We start from the raw sequence: 22,569 nt of genomic DNA on the forward strand, positions 1-22,569 counted from the left end.
CTCGGCGAGCTAGCCGTGGGTTTGAACGTTAGCCGGCCACAGGGATTAGGAACTTCCTTCGGCCGGGTCACCCGTGCACGCCGTGTTTGCGCTTTCCTATCTGTATATCGCGGAAGGAAAAGAGAAATTCGTATCTCGCTGCTGCTTTCCACCCGTGTTGATACCAAGATTTTAACTTTGCCAACTGTATCGATCTTTAATAAGTTGTACCCTTTGCTTTTTAAATTACAAAGGCAATTTATTGGTCAATGTTATTATTAGTCTATAATAATTATAAAAATGTCATTTTAAAATCAGTCGAATGATTTTGATAGCTTCGATATTCAAAGCTCCTAATTACAATTCTTTATATTATATATTTATTATATTATATCTATAATATATTTGAAATATTATCAGAATTTTTAAGTTTAACTATGAACATTTTATGTTACATATTAATTGATGACACAGATTTAATTTTCTAACTATAGCGAGTAACTTTGAAATTCTGATATTCACCTTTAACCTCAACCCAGAATTTAATTTCTTTGATTCAGTAATATTTCAAACATTGTCATAAGCTACCAACTTTCCAAATCTTCTATAGTAAAATAATTATAGAAATTTTGAAATCTTAAACAGTCGAAGCCTTTAAACTCTCCACCGATGCTGTCACTACAAAATTCTTTCCAATTCGTTTTATTCCCCGTGCCCCAAATTTAAATTTGTTCAGAAAACGTTAATAGAATAGCAAGTTCCAAAACTTACTCCACTTGTATCTGATTATAGTCGATCCATAATCGTTGAACGAAGGGGTAATGTATGAGGAAAGGTCCGGAATCGACGGGAGAGCTAACGCATTGGCGTTAAGCGCCGCGTGAAATATGCAATACTCGGATCTTGTCTACTCCCTGGGTACAGTTTATCAACCAGCGTTCGCCCTAAATCATGGTATTTTTAGCGTTTGTCATCGGCGGCCGTGCAATCATCTATATTACGCTGTTTGCTCAGATACGTTTCGCAGGGAGAGAATAAAAAGGCCGGTTTGCAAAGATTCATTGTGGACGATAACGTGGGTTCCAGTGAGAAAGAGAGATAGAGACGGAGAGAGAGCGCGATGACACACTGGCATTACCGTAGATGACAGAGTGGCCGGTTTCATTCACACGCGTGCGTGTACGTTGGACGGTGGTTAACTGACGCGGAATATTTACATTGTGTGGCGGTGCAATTAAGCCTCGTATCCGGCATCAAGCGTAGGAAATTCCGTGCGGACTAACACCTTGCTCCCTGCTTTCATGCCGCCTGTTTCTGTCCTTGTGACAAGCGGACTGTTTCGTGCGAAACAGGAACTTCCAACGACCGTGTTTTTCTCCCTTTTGTTCCACCACGCACCGATGATGAAGCATTTTTCTTTTTCATTCGCTGCATTTTGTCTTATCGTCCCATATATTGCGTCCTTTCCTTCTCGATGAAATTTTCTGTTTCTCGTTTGAATTCTTGCACACTAAACAAGTGTTTAGAATTCCTTATTATTTAAAGTTTCTATGATCTTCGAATTTTTGTATCTCAAATTTTGGGCACTTCGGTATAGAATCGAAAGAAGAATTCAGGCATAACAGCACTTCGTCGCCTAAAGTAGGAAAATTATGAAAATTGTGCCTACAAACTTGTCCTTTTTCTTCTTAAAATATTCATAAGAAATGATGAAAATTGTGCGAAAATAACAAAGTAACATAGTAATTGTAAATACGCGACTGGATCGAAAATTACGTAAAGAAGGTAACGGATTTAATTATATCTAGTTATTTTAGTTTATATTCCTTTTTTCTTTTCGATTCGAGAGTAAATGTTAGAACACTAGAATAGAGAGGTTAGCAAGGTTAGCGGTGAGTCAGTAAATCGTGGGACTCTAAATTCGTAAAGCAATGCGCAGCGGGAAAGGAAGTTCGATCGTTGGATATCGATCAGTACACTGTGGCAAAGGGGTATAACTGTTTCTACTGCTCGTAAGGGAATTCCAGGTTTGAATCGGCTGGGAAACGCTCGGGAAACCGTTTCAGAGAAATGTTAACGTACCCTTGACTCGAGCACACCTTACGGATGATTGTCCTCTGGGGCACGGCAATATGATTTCCATGCACAACACGATTCTTTCTTTTTTCCTAGAATCGAGATTCTACGTTTATAACACAGAGCAAGAAGCGTATCTTGATGAGAGTCTGATAGCCTCGTGATTTCATTCGTGGAAACTGATTGATAATTTTATTGAAAGCACAGTTATAATAATATGATATCAAGAATTGTGGTGGCAGTTTTTGTTGAGATTGATGAAGATTATGTAGTTTCGTGGTAATGGGGAACTTCTTGGAAATGTATAAATCTAAAGTGTTTCGTATTTGCGTTGAGAGCAGTGTAGATAGAAATCTACTGATGTGTAAAGGATGGAGAATGTTTTAAAAAACATTTAAAATATATTTTAAATTTAATGTTTCAAACGTTCAAATTCCTAAATATTCAAATACTTTTACAAATTTTGCAAACTTTTTATGTTTCCAAATTTTTTAATTTCAAAGTGCAAGTATTTGATTTCTCAAATTTACAGATTAAACAATTCAGCTGTTTAAATCTTCCCCAACAAGATACGTACTATTACAATTATCGCTTAATTAAATTTCCTTCGATAATTCATTTTATTCGTCCATACGATTTCAATTCGCCTCCATGTAAGTTTCCAACCAAATTCTACTAAAACGAGACGTTCCATGGAACATTCAACTTGCCACTTCTTTAATCACCACTTCCTACGTCTGTCGAGCAACAGCTGACGCACCTAACATCACCAATAAGATTCATCCAAGCCCTTTCTATCTGCGTTTTCTAGAATTATTTCCGTTGGTACTTCCTCGGCAATCAATTGCTGTTCCTTTCATGACGTTGGTCAGAAGACGACGGCGACGACGATCTGCGAAACAATGGGACCTAGTAAGTTAGGGAGAGGCGATATCTGGTGCTGGAGTCTCTATCTATCCGGTTCTATCTTTTATTAGCATCCCGTAGAAGCTATTTCGTGGCCCTTTCTCTATCGGCCAACCTATCCCAGGCAGTTTCTCTTCGAGTCCCGGGCGTTCCACAACCGGGTAGGAGTAGCAGAAGTGCGTATTTACGAGCGTTCCCGTCCATAAAGCAACCTCGCGCCTGATTTTGATACATTCTCTACTCGCGGCACTATCTCACGCGCGAATACGACCCACGTAACCATACCACTTGGAATTTATGGTGATGCCACGGAAGTGCCGCGATAGTTCTCTTTTCTGGCTATTCGTGAATTTTTTTCTGCATCAAACAGTGGAAGACATTCTGTACTACTTTTGTTTAAATCTTGACAGAAGTTTAGATCTTGGGAGATTTTTAGAAAATTTTCTTGAGCTAAAGGTGTTGCAAAGCATGCTAGATAATATGTTCTACATATTTTTAAATCTCTTTGTTTAGATCCCGAGGAAAGTTTAGATCTTGGAAGATTAGGAGGATTTTAAGAATTCGATATACGAGCGAAACAAATTGCAATGGTTATCTTTCCCAACGAGCAATAAGAACCGAACATTTGTGACCAGACAGAAAAATACTGGCCCTATAATATTCATCGCGTCTTTCGAAATCATATTCCAGTTAAACAAAAGTTAAATGTATCTCGTATATCGTCACGATATTCGAAAAATGATTAAACAAGGAACGGAAATCCGTCCTTAGAAAGTTGGCTCTACAAACAAAGCGAATCAGATGTGATCATAGTGGCCAGACGAGTAAGAAACTGGAATCGGACAACAATGGTCTTACTAAATAAAATAAGGCAAACGGAGGATATCGCGTCCGGCGATGGATGTATTATTAAAATATACATTTAGGCGTTGGAGGAATAATGACGTGAGAGCTCGATTATGCAGGAATAAATGTATTGGGGTAGAAACGTGGAGAAGGGCGATACTGATATTGGGTGTACACTGGGCAAGGGGCATTTGTCCGAACCCGCGCGAATATATAAGCGTCTCTGCATATCGTAATCACAATATTATGCTGAAATTGGGAGGGCCGAGTTTCCCATTTCTATTTTAATGGCTTCGGGGATTTCAAACGGGTCTGAGCCAAGCGTCGCGTAATAACTTGTATTCCCCTCCCCCGTTCAGCTCCTCTTTTCCAACCCTCTCCACTGACTGTCGACAAAAAAAAAAAAAAAAAAAAAAAAAAGAAAAAATACGAAGAAAAAAAATATCGAAAGGCCCTGGGATTCTGGATTTTTACGATTCTCGTTTTTCATCCGGCGTATTTTAATAAACCTTTCGTTCGCGTTGCCGAATGAAACATTAAGCAACGGCAGGGGCTGCGGATCGAGGAGGAACAGAGGGAAACCCGATTCGTGCTGGTTCGCTTTGTGTCTTGCTGCTTTCCGATGAATTTAACGTTCGAGAGATCGAACGTATCAATTTTGTCCCGTTTTTACCCGATTCTTGGTGAAAAAGTGTCGCTATGTGGACTATACATGGAGGATTCAGATGGTTGATAAGCTAAAATGGTTGAATTTTAAAAAGTCGCATTAATAGTAAGATATATTGGCTACAGTATTTATTAATTATTTTTGTTTGTTTATTTAAGGAAGGAATAGTGGATTAAGAATCGAAAGAGTAGAATAATATTCCATCTATGTATTTATTTAGAGAAAAGCACAGTAGGTGGCCACATTATGACGATCATTCGGTAATTTTTACATATTTGAAGTTTGAAGAATAATTGGAAATACATTGTAAAATATGTTGTGTTTTTGGTAATATACGTATATTATTAAGGATCTTAAAAATTGCACAAATTATTTAATATCGTAAAACATAGTTTTGTCATTTCTCTGCTTGATCGTAGCAATTTGATTATCCATTATAGTTTAAAAGTTGCGGAAAAGTACAGCTTTTTTAAAGAATTGCGTATACATAAAAAGTACTGATATAGGTCCGACACTTGGTAAGACTTGTTTCATCCCCTGTTCGCATGAATTTTTCATTGATGAAATGGGAAAGATAGCGATTAGCGACGATCCTGGTTGTAGATCTTCCTTTATTGTCCTCGTGCAACGCGAGTTAAGAAGATTTTTATCGGAAAAATGCGATAGTTTATCGCGATACCATTCATGCCAAGGAAGATTGGAAGATGGATCTCACTGTTTCTCCGACTTTTTTTCAGAAACTTTTCCTACAATTTGAAAGTTTGCGAATAAAGACTGGCACGGAATAAACGGAGTCTCAAAATTAGCATAATGTATGTCGTAATTATGGCCATAATTGCCTAAGTTGTTGGCAACTTATTTCAATCTTAAGATATCCTGCTTCTATCCTCGAATATCTTCGACGACAGCCTTACTAAACTCTACTTTACATACCAAACTTTCTTCCTTTGGCACATTTATCATAAGTGTCTAATATAACAAAATTATGAGTTAATAACTGAATACAGATCTATTGTACTCGCTAAATATTATAAAAGGTACCTTATTTTCGTTATTTCATTATTCTTAATCCCTTATGAATGCGTAAACATATCCACTAATAGGTTCTGCCTATTCTACAACAAGAAGATTATAGAAAAGCTATTTCAAATTACGTCAAACACTTGCGAAACATTACATGAGCACCAGAATATATAAGAATCATAATAAACAATACTTCATTTCAGAGAATGAGATAACAAAGAGAATAAAATTTCATGGAACAGGAAATGGCAAAAGTGGACGAAAACGACGGATTCGATGGATAGATATTGATCGAATTATGCCGTGGCTAATTGGAAATTAAATACATTAGGTGTCGATGGCGTTACACAGAGGACAGGGACGTCGTTGCCGGCTGTTTTACGGGAAAGAAAGTTGAAAGTTGGAGGGGGTCGAAAGTTTACCTCTACCCTCGTTGAACGAACGGGGGATAGTCAGTTCTGAAGGGGTGGGGGTGTAGGTCGGCGGTCGGTGAGAATGACTCCAAGAAGTTAGGATCCATGAGAAAGGAGTCTGTAAAGTTGCTGAAACTTTTTAGCAAGAATTAATCACCGGAAGATGGTGACTGGTCCTTATTAAATTGCGACCTCGCCATTTATTTCGATGCGGTTAGTCCTAACGATTCAATTTCGCCGGTACCCGGGCATTATGCGAGTAAATTATGCGAAATGACGACTTCGGTGTTACTTAGCGCCGGCTAATTTACGGAAATTTCGCGAGTCCACGGGAATTTCGTTACACGAATTCCGCGGGATCGTTAAAACTTGCCTCGAACTTCGTGCCTTTCGTCGCAATTGTTCTATTTCTAATTTATCGTCTCCCCTTTCCTGCATAAAGTATCGCTTCAAACGCTATTAAGAATTATTTATACCGAACTATTTCGCACATTTCGCTTTGAAAATTGCGTCACTGCTTGAAAGAGTTCACGGGAGAAAAACGCTAAGAAGGTATCCGAATTGATCCAGTGTTTATAACATGTAAAGAATAGAGAACGTAAATAGGGTTCATTTCAAGCTACCAATTCTTTCAGAAGTCCTCTTTTTATTCCTAGAATAAATTACAGTATTTTTTAGTATATACACATAACATACGTGTGTATGATCTAAGCAAATATGTACGCAAAGAACTATAGTATAATAATTCGTAGTGGTCTTTTTCCATAATCGTTAGAGGTAGCCTGAGACAAGAACAAAACGCAATCATTTATTCAAGTTTTTATGTATTGATTTATTCGTATTAATCAGACTTCAATACACACATATTGGTAATCCCATCCACTCATGAAACAAGATTAATATATAGGATGAAGTCAATGAATCCATGTCCAAAATTCATTGGAATTAATTGTTCCATTCTACTTACCGCTGACAGGCACCGTTGCTTAAAACAAGAAAAACCAACGATTAACGTGTATTTAAATTATAATTGAAGTGATAAGATATTAAAATAAAGTATTACATTAATTTTTAATAATTGCAAGAGAAAGAAAAATGAATTTTTAACAATTCCAAAAAAGGGAAAACCGAATTTTTATTAATTCCTATGGAAGGAAAGCTCAAAATTTAAAACCGTAGTGTTAAAAATCGATGGATAGAAGGAACTCCACAAGACTTACGACTTTTATCCCAGTCATCGAATCGATGGACCGCAGGGTTCACAAAATACTGCCGACTTTATGGTGCTATTTTTATGTTGCTCTCACTTCGCTCACTTTAATTCGCCCGCATAAAAACCAATGTCAAATTTAAATTTTTCCCACCGACGATGAAAGCACGTTTGAAACAAAAGGAAAAAGGAATTTGTGCGAAGGGGGAAAAAAGGTAGAGAAACGGAAGGAAAGCGAAACTTAACGATTACACGTATTCTTCGAACGCGTGCGGTTGCCTCTTTTACTCCTCTGCCGGGCGAATCGAATTAATCCAGCGCAGAATTAAATACACGCATTCTCATAATTACCGGGACCCACGAAAATTCTCGTCACGCGAATTCCCTCTTTCCCTTGTGTGTCTGTGTGTGCACTTTTTACCCGACGAAAAATATTTTTCTCCCTTCCCCGCCGCGACGAATGAATTATCCCCCGCGCGTTAATGAATATGCGCAAGTGAAATCGCCGGCGAACGTTCCGCGATCGGACCGAGGGCCGGCACTCCGCGTCGCGCCGCCGAAAACACGCGCCCATCAGGGGAAGCATAAATGAATTTTTGTTCGAGTACGTTCTGAATTGCTGAGGAAATTTGTAAATGTCGTTTGAGATTGGATATTCGATATACCTTATGGAAAGCTGCGACAGGTTCACTTAGTTCATTAAATTGGACGTAGGGATTATTATTATTAGAAGATGATTACTATTAGAATGTGGATATTTATCATATGCATTTATAATGATTTCAAAGCTGGGAAAATCCATAGTACACAAAGATGTATCCATAGTGCACAAAGCAAAGTACTCTATAATCATTAGCAGATGAAATAAATTTCTACGTAGGTTCCGTTCCTTTAGTTCTATTCATAAAAATATAAAATTGTATAAAAATTCGCAGTCTAATTATTATTGTGGAACATTATTTATGCATGATTTCAAATTTTTCATTGTTTTCGGTAACAATAGAGTCATATATTAATTTAACTTTCCATCTATACGTTAACATTATTTTTACACTGCTTGTAAAACGAAAATATTATATGTACTTCTTAGAAATTTGTAAAATTAAATAAAGATACTAAGAGTTTTACAGAGTCGATATAGTGTGATTGAGGATCAGATTAAAAATTTCATAGGACTTTGTCAGAAATTCTTAATGTCTGTTTTGTGAGAGACTTTATCGTAGTTTACGCTGAGAGGATATCGTAATTGTTTAAAAATTTCCTAAGATAACCAAAATATTACACCATACGCGATCGTTGAGAATTTCCAGAAAACGAATTACCTGCATAAGCACGAGAAGGAGCAAATCTAAACGATTCTTCTTTCACAATTTCTAACAAACTTTAACATCGAGAACTAACCTCCGGTTTCTTTTTACAGCATCTCACAATCTCAATGTAACTATGTTACAATGAAACGTCCATAAATTCTAACTTCCAATTTCCTTATAAGAATTCCGATCTCCATGTTAAACGGCATAATCCCACACAAAACCACAAGGTGCATGAAGATACGTGAAACGCCAAAACTAAAGAATACCATCAAACATATTTGAGAGAGATACTTAAAAAAGGCAGCAGTCATTAAGTGCACGAGTAGAAATAGCATCCTTTAGGAGCGTTTGTCGTTTGCATAGTGCAGGAAACGTTCCCACGGGGGTAGGAGAATCTTGGCGACGATGTCCAGATACCTCATTACATCGCTATTGACCCGGATCCTTTATTATCCGTCGAACGTGCACACGTAATCCGAGAGAAGCACGCGAGTGGGAGAGACTGGCGCTCATTATAGCACGGAAAATAATCATTATGCCTATTGACCGGTGCGCACGGGCAATTTTATACTTTCTGCGTATGGAATCGTCGGTGAATACGTCTCTGATGACGATTAGTGGCCCCCGGCATCCTTAATGACTACTCACACGATTCTGACTCTGGTTCGTGTGCGTGTCTCGTCGTCCTCTTTGACGTCGTTGCCGTCGTCGTCGTCGTCTTCGTCTTCATCGTCATCGTCGTTGTCTTCGTCGTCGTTGCATGCACGGTGACACGATGGCTGATATCTAGATCGTTCTAGCCTCCGAATATGATATTTTTACGAAGAACGTTTAATTAGGCGTCACGCGAGGTATCGTACACCTCTACGATCCCTTCTGTTGTTCTCTGTTCTTCTCGATCCGAATGCTGTTCACGGGAGCGAGGTGTTATTAACAACATGAAAATGAATCGAGTTTTCGACATTCGAGTCTTGCTGATTATAGTTTGGAAATTATCCAACTGCCTGTGCCTTACTGTTATTGCCTTGTAATTGTTTCTAATGTAGAAAAGTTCGAACGTTTGTTTATGGGAATATTTGAGTTTCATTAAGTTTGACGATTGAGTACCGACGAAGTGAATGTGGTTTAAAATCGAAATTTACTGGAATATACGATAGTTATTATTAAGAAACTGATAATGTCGGAAAATAACAAAAAATCGTTGATAAAATGCATTAAATAGAAGCTAATGCAGCCAAGCTTATTAAGTGTAATTAAGTATAACACTAAAAAATTTTAGCAAAAGTCTCATATATTACAACTCCTCTAATGGGAATAAAATGTTTTTAGAGAATTTTTCTGTAGGCTCTCTCTGTTCCAATATATTGTACGTTCGAATTTTTAGGTATCACTTTTATCGCGTTGCTTGTTTCTAATTTTTTTTAATTCACTTTGTTGAAAATTTCGAAGGAGATCTAAATCCCATGGAAGACCTAACACATATCAGATTACTTTAAACGATAGAAATAAGAATGAAACATTTTTCCAATAAACGGAAGTGATAAAAACTACGGCGTTATTAAAAATATGATGATTTTATTAAAAAAGTATTGTACAGCATCTTCCTCTCCGAAATAGCGAAGAAGTAAAAGCAGGTCACACAAAATATTCATTATTCCGAATTAATCAATGTCTCTCGAGATATTTACTAATTCCTGGATTAAACGATTCTTAAGAAATGACAGAATTGAAACGATGCCAAGCATCCTCTTTTAAAGACAAAGCTAGATATTTCTGCTTGCTAAATAGAAAGCTGTATATTTCGATGTTACGAAACTTTCATGATTTCATGGAAATTGAATTATATCGATGATTCATCACTATTACAACCTAATATTATCTTTGAGATCAACGATAGACACATAGCAGGACTGCAATACATTCCGTAATTAGGAAACATATTTCCTTTGATTAGAATCCTTTGGTGGAGGAATGCTTTGGCATGCTTGATCACATAATGAAATATATCTTCGTAGGATATGTGTAATAGATAAAAGGCTGCTCGTGGAAATACTAAATTTGTTTATCTATGCTATCCTTCGTGATTCATTTATCAATGGAACAAACATTTGCCTTTACTATGCAAATGATGTTTCTGTTTTCTTTTGTTAAAGATCTCTGCAAAATTTAAATTCCCATTCTGTTATATGAATCTAATAAATTTAGCTCGAAGTAGAAAGAAACTGAATTCAACGAATAAATATACATATACATACGCTTTACTTAAATAAATTTAATAGGTGCCCCAGAATTGCTGAATCTTCACAGAGCAAAACCGTGCGAAACATTGGAGTGAAGCTCAAAATTAGATTCAACTATGACTGACACACGAAAGAATGGTATTCAGACATTTAAATATACAGGGCACGACCCAGCCAACGATTTTTAATCTTAAAGATCCATCGAACATGGCCAAGAGAGAAAAGGGAAGACAACATTCAGGGAAATTAACTTAACTGGTGATTAGCAATTCCCGGTAATCTTAATGATGGATCCGAAGTGACAGCGTATACTTACTCTCCGATTCACCGTTTCCACGAGCTCGGACAGATTTTAGATTTCAATGAAACGATCTGTCAGAGACCGGAGCATCTATCCTCTTATTCTCTCGTCTTCTCTCCTTTCTCTAGTGGAGGAAATTAAGGAACGATCTCGATACGAAGAACGAATACGGAAAAGGGAGAGCGGTAACAATTTAAAAATCGACGTAATTGATACGGTGCTGGCTCGCGGTGCAAGGTTGGATTCGAAAAAATTGCCGTGGAATCTGTTCTATTATTCCGTGGCCGGGCTTCAAAAGACCGAGCGCAACGGTCGAAAATTGAAAAGAGCCGGGGAAATGAAAGAAGCGATTAAAGAAGAGAGGAAAAAAGAAGAATGAGAGAAAGCAGTACGTTGATGAAGACCGAAATTCTATTAAGCGGAAATTCAGGTAATACAGTCAGAACGAAGAAGAGGGAGATAGATAGATAGATAGATAGATAGATAGAGAGAATTTCGCGGTGGTAACCTTGAATTCAGAAGAAAATCGAGGAACACGGAGGAAACACCGAATCGCCTTTACTTCGATCTCGAGAGGCCTACTCGAGATCCCCGTAATCGCGGTTAAAAGCCGAGAATGGAGGGTTGGAAACGACCCAGTCTAGCAACCAGTGAGAAGGATAGTACTACTATGGCCAAGGATAGAAAAGAGATGGAAAAGCGAGGAGAACGGTACTCTGTGGAAATACGAGAAAGAGAGATACAGCTAACGATAGAGGGGAAAGTGGAAAACCGAATAATCGTCCAGCGTCGACCTCGGTGTCGGTTAGAAGCCGACGAAAAAGAGGAGATGAAATGGACCGTCCGACTGACAGGAATTTACATCCTCTCGTGCGCAATCTGCGTGAGTGAATTGTGTCGTGTTACCGTCCGGAGAATTAGATCCGGAAAATCCGTAATAATTACTCGAGCGACGCTCACCGAAGCATCCTCTTCCCTCTGAGTTCGTCACCTCTTGCCCCCTCGTTCGTCCATCCTCGGTTCGTCCTTCGCCAGTGCACGTTTGTCGAGCGTTATCTCCGTCAGTCACCCCATCTTGTATCTCTTTCTCACGTTGTTTCACCGTTGGTTGCGTAGGCGCGGATGTTTCCTCTCTTTCTTCATCGTCTTCATCGTCAACACCCCTCAACGTGTATCCTGGGTTTGGGATAGGTTTCTCGTTTCCTCTACCGGCCGTCCGCGTCGCGTTCTCGTTTCATCAGCTTCTCTGGTTTGTCCCGCGGCCACTGAGAACCGCTTCATAGCGTGAAACGCAAAAATAAATAATGATTCACCGTGCGAGCCGGCATTAGCTCGCGAAGAGAGAGAAGCTTCTCTCATGCGCCTAGCGAAACCAGTTTCGTCAGAGAGACCATCCGCGGTAAACTGGCTCGTTTAATGTATGTGCATATATGGATATGCATAGAGACGCGTGTTGCGCAGCTGTATGAAACGCAATCTGCTTCCCCACAATCTTTTACCCTCTTTGTGGTCGCTGGACGACGCGTTTCATGCTCTCCTTTCCATGTAATTCGCTCGCGATTATTAAGTTTCGAGTGTCTCGAAACGGATTTCAAACGGCGTTATCGTTATTGCTAGTGTTAATTCTAAAGGGAGGAACAAGAGGGGGTTGGTTTCTCTTGATCGTGACAAGAGTTTCTACGTCTCGCATTCCAAGAAGTCGTTAAGGATCGTTCGGTAATAGACGCGCTAAATTCGTTCCATGTTTCCCGGAACGATGGCGCCGGTTTAGTCGCCGCTAATGTAGCTGCTTAGAGACAGTTGTAATTAGCACGCTTAATGCCTAATGATATATACGCGGCGCTCGCGCGATTTAGGTTAAACGATGCAGCACGTGCGCGAACGACGCTCCGTCTGCGTTCCATCCCTCGTGTAAATTCGCCTGCAATCTCGTCGCTGAAATTGTCGAGTTGCTTGATGAGTTTGTGCTTCGACATTTTTTTTGGTAAGTTTCTGTGTTTAGTTGTTTGATAATGGAGATAGGAATGTCTGCTTTTTGGAAGAGAGACGCGGTATGTTAGTTCCAGTCAATTTGTGATAATTCCGCGAATAATTGTTTCAGGCTTTTCGGTGAGGTGTTGTCGTTTATTTGGTTGATCAAATAGACGTTTCAATGCCGATTTTTGGAGACAAATGATTATTCCCTTTTTAGATACATATAAAGTAATTTCATAAAGCAATTTTTATATGTGTGTTTCTTTGAGAACGAAAACCCTTGGTTTCAAAAAATTTCACTGAAATATTTTGGTTGACTACTTCATATAAATTTTCAGAGCTCTAAAAGTTAAATTTAATCCTCAGGAAAGCTACATTACTTAGATATATGATGATTTAATAATCTGTGTCTATGAAGTTCTATAAAAGTACAAATAGAGTTCCACTAACTGTTACAATGAATTATAACATCCATTTTCCTTCGTGTATCGTTTTCTCGATACTGTTCTTTATAGAATGACTTAATGATATGAGTCTATAGTTTTTTTTTTGTAAAAGAACAAATATATCACCACCAACAATTGCGATAAATTAACAATAATTTCGTCCTAGTATCGTATTATCGATACTAGAAATGTCTCGTAAATGTCACAAATTTCACCCCAATTGGTCCGATGATGATCACAGGATCGGATTACGAAAATCCAATGACTCGGTTCGTCGAATATTTAGGCGATCGTTTAAGGGAATCTTAGACAGGAAATACACAGAAAAAGACATTAATGATTTTCCTTTAATTGACATTGACGACGTAAATGAATGATTAAAATCGCAAAAGAACATCGCCAATCGAAAGAGCAACTGGCGTGTGTGACGACTATACATATAGCACGGTCGATTGGTTCGCACAAAATTCGAGTTAATGGAGCGCGTGCGAATAATCAGGTTGGAATTCGAGTTCATCACTTTCTCGATGACTATTTCGGGTCATCGTTTGGCGGCTCGTGTTACCAATCGAAAATAATAATTTTCTTTGTCAACATTGCGTCCGAACCGAACGAACAGCCCGCGTGTTTCGGTATATACCGGTGCGTGCAAGTTCATTAATCGATTATCATTTTTCACATAGTCAGACTATTTATCACGATCGCGGCTTTTCTCAATGATCATTGCCTCGATCGATCAACCCACAACGTGTATACACACACACACAACCCCTCGAGTCTCTAGTTTCGCTATTTTAATTTCACGGCCTCCGCCCGCCGATAGCGAGGACACTTTTAATTGCCAATTATCGATTATAAACCACTTAATACGATGTCGAGCCACGCGAGATCTAGGTGGACTATTTTCGCTGTTCTGTTTTTATGTCAATCACGACTTTTCGTGCATTCGTCATTTCTCCCTCTGTTGTGTTATCTCTTTTCCGTTTTTCCGATCGTTTCCAACCACTTGTTTCTTTGACTGATCAATTTTTCAAGGGATCGGAATTTAATCCTGTTAGATATCGTGTTCAGCTGCCGAACTTAATTCTCTATTCTTATAGCTTCGATTCATGAAACATGTACGTATGGAACGTAGTTTATTCTCAGACTAAGTCTAACATTTAGATTCTATTGTTTCATCCAATAAAACTGAAGATTCCAATAAGCGCGACAATCGAGAAGAGCGTTGGTACATTAATCTTTTATATACATTGATCCAAATAGTATTTTTGGCTCAACAGTGGAATTCTTATTTTATTTTGCTCCATTTCTTTCACGCTTGGAATACAAGACATAGATACTTTTCTGCATTATAGTTTCAATTAATGGAAATATATCAATGTAAATGAATATTGCCTACAAAACTATAAAAATGTAGCGAAACTACCAACAAGTTTTGAAATTAACTCCGTTTAAGATAGATATCTATTTTTAGACTACGGAAAAATTTTTCTTCCATTAATTATTTACTTAGTCATTTACTGATCACGAACTTATTAAAGAATAAAGTTATATACGCAACATCGAGCGTTAGATACGAATCAAATACAACTCGCCCCCCGTAAAGAGCAAAATATGGACACTCGTATCACGATAATCACAGAACTTTAAATTTACAATTTATCGAGTCACAAAATCATCTCTATTTCCACCGTGGTGACGTTGATTAATGTAGCGCTGCTTTTTGTGCGACCTACACATCGTCCCGGAAATCCTTCATCGCGAGGACTACCCCCGTTGGACGTTGATTCCAATTCCAGCTGGCATTCGCGCGACTTCTTGGTAATAATTCCAGATGAATTGCACGTCCGTTAGGACTGTCCTCATGGCACACAGAGAGAGACCACGTACGAAGTCACGAGCACATGGTACCCTTCTGAACGAAAGGGTGAAAAGGATCTCTTGTTGGAAAGACTCGGGCTTTTTCTCCCGCGGACAATAAAATTAATTTTGTTCGATTCTGATTAACTTCGTTTGTAATCACGGGAAAAATAAACATGCACGAGGAGAGTCCTATACTTTACTAATCCCATACTTCCATCGCTAAGTGTCTCTCCCTCTCTCTCTCTCTCTCTCTCTCTATCCCTCTCCTTTCATCTCTCTTTGTCGCCAGTCTTTTTTTCGATGCAAGCAAAATTCCCTCCCCGTGATCTGTTCCCCACCCTCACCACCCTTCCATTTGTACGTCCGTCTGTCCGTCCATCCGTCCATCCGGAATAGTGGCGAACGTACGGCGGTCGCTTTACTTTTTCAACAGATATATATTTTCTGTGTCCGGCCGCAGCGGACCGCTCGCGGACCGAAACGTAGCGAATGAAAAAAAAGAGAAAGGGAGCAGGAGGGAGAGACAGAGATACATAGTCGGTCTGGTGTAGGTGGGGGACAGAGTGGGGTGAAGCAAAAAAAAAAAGAAGGAAAAAGGAAAAAACGGACGCGGATGAACTATTAAAAGGCACGTTCGGCCAGGCCGCCTGATGGTCGGGGGTTTTCATTAAAATTCTTTCGATCTTTTAACATTTCCAATCGGTGTTTGTCGGAATATCGAGTTCTCGCGCGTCCGTGGTAAAAATGTAAAAGGCTCCGGCGCTCTCGCCATCGGCCCCCCATGCGCTCGCGATGCGCCGTCGACAGGGTAGGTTCGCGCGCTTATAAGCATCCATTCGTGTCGAATCGAATACTTTCGGCCCGCGATTTCCCATTGTTCGTCGCTTTTCGACGATCCGCCGAAGATTCGAACACAAGAGCTAACGCGCAGTATATGTACGTATACACGTAGGAATGGTTAGGGGTTGTTGGAGGGGATGCTTGATCGGAAAAAAAATTTCGGCGCGGAGAGTTCGCTTCGCGCGATTTTTCAATTAATCGGCGGAAAAAATGATCGAGCCCCGAGTCTTGCGCAAATATTCGATAATATTTTCATTGTAGCTGCGTGAGAGATCGCTCGGTTTTTAATTAATTCTACAACCGGGGGGATACGCGTATCGACTTCTGACCCCGTCGCGGAGGGTAGTTCCGGTCAATTGGCATCGATTCGATGAAATGTAAGAAATCGAATGTGATTTGGCTGTAAATTGCTTTCACGTGGAATATTTGTATGTTAATGTAGTCGAGCAAAGAAAAAGAAATAAGAAACTTATAAAAGAAGTTACTTATAACTTAAGATTTATCGTAGAAAAAGATCGATTAGCAACAGTATTGTTTTCATAGAAGCATCAGTATCTTTTTATTAGTTCGACAAATAGGCAACAAAAGAAGTAAAGATGTAACATTATGAAAAAGTACTGTTATGTAGAAGTAAGATGTAAATTCTATTAGGATTGTTAGAGAAATTAGGATTGCTGGCGCCAATATCTCTTATACGTATTTTGTGCCTATAGGAAACTATGCTTCGTCAGACTCGATTCATGGCATCTCATAAGTGTTCAAAGTTCGATCGCTCTCTGCAAAGCTTGCGGCCATAACAGATTACCGGTAGAAAAATATGGCACCAACTTTTAAGACGACTGCGTCGTATCTTTGGAAATGATGTTTTATTGAAGTCATTGGATAATTCTATAGTACACTACCTATATTACTGCAGTATAAATCTGGAGATTTCCGTTAAACTTCTTTAACTTCGATTGGGAATCAATTCTACTCCTCAGTGACACTTCTTCGTCAAATACTTATCTCTATAACTTCTCGTGTCATTCGTATCTTATGTTATACGATTGTCACACTGGATCAATCCACCCTTCGATCAACTGCTGTTCAAAAAATAATAGTGATATCGAATCGAGAAAATTTTGGAATGTAGTTTGATTACCGAAGAATCTTTTCTAGTGATAGAAAGTTATTAAAAAAAATTCTTTCTCGTAATCAAGTCGTGCACCCTAAAAATGATACGCAACGAGAACTTCGCTGGAAGATTCGAACGAGGCACATGCGAACCGGGTGAGAGAGTAGAGAAACGTGTTTGTTTTACCAGCAAACACCCGTTCGCACGTATCCGTACCTTCGTGTGCCTCCCCCTCCAACAATCTCTCATCCTCTCCTCGTTCGTCTCTCTATCGTTCCTCTTTGTCTTTCGTACGGGGCTAGCACACGTTCCGGCTTCGACCACGTGTGTTACCCGTACGATCTGGCGTATACGGCGAAGAGTGGCCAGCCTTTCATTTCCCACCCCACTTGGAAAGAGGCCGCCAACCAATCGGACCTCACCCCGCGTAAAAACATTGAACTGCACCGGGCGGGTGGGGGGTATGCGCGAAGGGCGCGTCACGGACGGTCCGGGGTTGGGAAAAAAATCGTTCAAAATTAAAACAGTGAAGCAGACAAATAATCAGATTTCCGCGTATATTATTAACGAAGATACGCCCGGCTAAAGATGGAAGTATTGACGTCGATTGGCATGGTTCCACCCTTGTAAACTGTTGGTATTCGCGATTCCACGGTTGAACCGAACTTCTTTTTCTCTTTGTTTCTTCTTGTTGAAATTTAGATAGTTAATTTTATTTTTATGGGTACCGTAAATGATGTGCGATCACATGGGGGTACAGTGGCGTGAATTCACCCGTTATTCGTGATTCGAGGGTTGAATCGAGATTAGTTTTCTCTCCTTCGTTGTTCTTTTTGAAATTTAAATACATAACTATATTTGTACGGATACCACAAGTGAGGTAGAATGCACGTTCACGAGAAGGTAGATCGGGTAAAAAGATCGTAGAATGTATATTTTCATATCGATTACTTGATTTTCATTTTCTTGATTGTGAGTTGTGTTTGGGTTGAAAACATTTTGGTACGTTTCGTATTCATTCGAATCGATCAGTATATATAGATTGTTAATTCGGTTCTTACGTTTTATTTCAGAGCGATACGTTCATTGATTTCTGCACAATGTAAATTTATAACGATATTAAAAACCAATATCAAAAAGAGGTGTAAAACTGTGGAGGTTTAATTAAGTCTAATGACTCGCGGACACACACGTACACACATCACTTGGGATTTCGAAATTAATCCCAGTCTTCGCGTTCACCTGACTATAACGTACCTATTGTGTATAATAATTTTAATATTCAATAATGTTGTAGACACGATATGATGCAAAAATATATCGAAAATATTCGAAAATTTTGGCAACTTTCAACTCAGGCATAGATAGCTGACTCATATTATATAAAGTTATTTTAGAGCCTATACATATGCACATTTATGAAATTTAACTATGGTACACAAATATATGAATTAAACGTCATGAAGTCCTGAATTAAAGAAGTAAAAACTCAGCAGAGGTATATTTCACCTACGAAATATTGCCATCAATATTTTATTTTACATAACTTTTATGCTTTTGTATATTATCCGCTATCTGTGCGTTCTTTCCTTTTTTAAACGACCCACCGATGCATAAAAATTCGCGCGATCTATTTATAGCAGATCGAGAAAATATTTTTACTAAATATACTTCAATATTTGCAAAAGAAAGAAACTATTCTAAACGGTCTACGAAACATTTAGAATTTACTATAATTTCAACTTCAATTATCCCCTTTCGAAACTTCCCATTGACTGTCACATCGACGATTGACAGAAAAATTTCTAATTACCAGCATCAAACCGGCGCAACTCCATCGTTTACACTCGGACTCTGTACATAAGCGTGGAAGCGTGTTTCGCGGGAGTTGTTCGGCATCGACGGGGGCGGCGAGGGTGACACGAAGGGTCGAAGAGGGCGCACAGGCCGGTTGCTGTCCGGCGCAGAGAATTTATAATGTGAAAAAAAAAGAAAAAAGAAGGGCGCCGCTGCAGCGCCGGTTGTTTAAGCGGTGGTGACTCGCGCCGCGGAGGAGACACCGACGGGCAAATGGTGTGCGTAACGCGGAATTTATATTTCGAAAAATCGCCTCGGCCAGACGGTGTGTGAATGGAGACGCGTGACTTTTTGATAGCGGCCGCTCGCTCTCCGCCTCCGTGCACGGCTCGCCGGCTCTTTTTGCGGGACCGTAAATTATTTTCTGAGAATCGCCGCTCGCTTTTCGCCGTCACCGCGCCTGTTGGCATTGTTCCCCTCCAGCCTGTCGCGGTTTTGGGAACACTGTTTTCCTCGTTCTCTTTTCTTTCGTTATTTTTTCCAATTTTTGCTTGTGGGAGAAAAAGTCGGACGATCTGGATAATCCATGTTTTTAGTGCCGCTTCTTTCTTCTTTTTAGGGCGTGTTAAGTTTCGGAGAAAAGATGGTGATCGAGACCAATGGTCTATCGAGATTGGCACATTCAAGAGGTACAGGTCCTTGTAGTCAGACAATGAATTGAAGAAGTATCGATTCATTTTTTTCATTCGAAATAAATATTTGTGTATTTGCGTATATTGTGTAATTTATGTATTATAAATATACTACAATGTAGCGTAGTATGAAATAATGAAATCCATATATGTTTTCTGTACTTAACACGATGTTGCGTAATGTTTCTACGTTCTAAGAAGGAAGATAAATTTGAGATACGTGTATGCACTCGAACAATTTTGTATTTTTCGAATTCTATTTTGAGTCTTATATCTTCGATCGATAATCTCAACTCTCAATACTCATATTTCATCTTTATAGACCCGAATCTTTCCATTTATCTAACAAATTAACTTCGTATCTTTATTGCTGTACATCAAGAACGATATTCAACACTCGGAACGAAGTCAGTACCAAGCTTGTCATATGACCAACATTTTTCAATCGTCCAACGATCCAACTGAACGTAAAATCGGAATTTTCCACCCCCTACGCATTTCCGATTCAACGTCCTGCGCTGGATCCGTTGAACGCGGACGAGAAGTTAATTTCGACATCCTTAATCGAGTTCGATTGCATCTAAATGGAAGGACGGAGGAAAGAGAAGGCTGGGGTGGTAGATAGAGAGGGGGTTAGGATGGGGTTAGGTAGGGGAGTAGAGGAGCCGCGAGCAGGAAGTTGAGACTGAAAATCCGGGTCAAATGTGTAAACAGGCGTAACAGACAATACGAACGCGACAGATACGAATTCGGAGTCGTAGTCCCGAATCGAATCGTTACTCGAACGAACACCGCAAGCACGATGCTGGACAAATACCTTCGTCGAGGTCCTTCAGGAATCCCTGGAGTTTCGGCGGGTAGCGGTGGAATCCTTCGATACTCTAATTGGTGCATTCACGCTGGTGTTGGCCGTGTATTCCGGTTGCAATCTGTATGTACCAATTCGATTTTCGTCCCGTCCATGTATCCGTAAACGTCGTCGTACCGTGACTCCACGGAACCAATTTGAATTATGCCGATAATCATGTACGTATCTTCAGGATCGAAATTCTTCGTTAGCCCGGTCACGGTAATTAAAGTTGAAATTGCTTTTCAAGCGCGCCCGGAATCTCCCCGATGGCGGCACCCGACTGCCTTGAAATATCGCCGGATTTAAAACGTGGCAATGCATTTTTCAGCGTTTCGGGAATTAGCTTCAAAGTGATCCCCGTTCAACGACTCTCCTCGTCTCGTTTGTAACAGAAAATCGACGGCGACGTCTTTTTTCGGAAGTCGGGTCTATCAATGTCGCTTATCGACGCTGAATGTTGTAGAACTGTATCCGATAAATTTCTCCGGATGATTCGAAAGAGCATCTAAACAGATTTGTTGAATTGGTGATTCGTTGATAACTAGTACGGTCTATTGACACATAATGATTATTTCTATCGTAGAAGTTCTGTCTGTGTTATAATATCTGACTCTACTGTCGGTTCTACAGTGTGTTTGTTACTGTCGTAACTTTTCAATCTCTAAAATTTGCCAGTATCTTATAGAGTCTCTTGTACGATGTCTTCTGCATCGCTTATATCGCTCTAGTATCCCCTATACAATTTCAATCTTCTCATTTTCACGCGTCTATTTTAGCGTTTAGTGAATTTTGAACGATTAAAAATGGTAAATTTCATGTATATACTGAATTTCTTCATGAACACCGAGAAGCGTTCAACCACTATTTCGGATGGAAAAACAAGTCACCTTTTTGCACGCTTTTGTCGATGAAATGACCGTCATTTGTACCGCCATCGAGGTGAGAAGTTCTCGACGTCGTTGTCGTTGATCGTCGATAAATTCAAAACGGTTCGTCTTTGAAGGCGCGCTCGTTTTGTATCCATCTTGTACCCCGTGTAACCACCCTCTCATTCTTCCTCGTTCCTTTTCCGGAGGGTAGGTATATCGAGCACCAATCACCACGCATAATCTGCGTGCTCATTATTACTAGGACAAGGGGACGAACATGTGCATGTCCCTGGTACCCGCGTTCATTATGGAGACGATATGGAGCATTGTTTGCGGAACGAGAGGGTGAGCGCCACGACGACCTAACCCACCCTCCCTCTCGTCTTCTTTCCCTCGTGACAGACCCCTTTAATGCGATACCAGGCCTCTCCGTCTCTCTTTTCTCTAGCTCTCGCCATCCCCTCTGGTTCTCTTTTCGCGTGTCTCGCTGACGAGTCTCGAGCATTCTTCTTCTGGTGCACTCTCGCGCTTCCTGAGCACCGTTCTGCGGCGACACGCGTACAACTAAACTACTTATCTCCCGGATCGAGCGTGCGTTTTTCACTCCAGACCGTCACAGGAAAGATTTCCACGCCACGTCCAACCGACGCGTTCCGTCGCGTAGTATCGACGCGACGTCACGGAAACCCTGCACAAAAGCCTCGCGAATCGTTCCGCGTAATTAGAGCACGTGTACGGATACTTATTGTTAGCCCGGAGATGGTGTCCGGTTTGCGTCGAGATCTTATCGTTTTGCTGCCGCTTTTATTTCGTGTGATTTATTTCTGTTTTATACGGACCGTGGAAATGCAGACTGTTTCACGTCGAAGAATCTACGATTTAATGTGACTTCTTCTTTTTTTTGTTAACGTGGAGGACTAAATTGTAGATCGTGATATGTTTTAAAATTAGTGTTTGGTAGTATGAAATTAAGAAAATATCTTAATATTTCGCACCAGTGATTATGCTACAAAAGTAAATAGTTAACTATCAGTTTGGATACTCGAAAATCGCAAAGCGAGAGGTAACTAATTGACAACATCGTAACCCATCGTAATAAAACTGGGTTCTTTGTATCCAAATTTAATATTTTCGCTGTTCAAGGTTCTCC

The 22,569-nt window shown here is 39.8% G+C and overlaps 1 protein-coding gene across 3 annotated transcripts in view; it reads left to right on the forward strand.

Moving 5' to 3' along the window:
• The window catches only part of LOC100643587 (POU domain, class 6, transcription factor 1), a 210,939-nt gene that overhangs the window by 35,129 nt on the left and 153,241 nt on the right, over window positions 1-22,569 (forward strand). The window lies entirely within an intron of this gene.

This window comes from Bombus terrestris, chromosome 13, assembly GCF_910591885.1.
Source record: "Bombus terrestris chromosome 13, iyBomTerr1.2, whole genome shotgun sequence".
Lineage (NCBI taxonomy): Eukaryota > Metazoa > Arthropoda > Insecta > Hymenoptera > Apidae > Bombus > Bombus terrestris.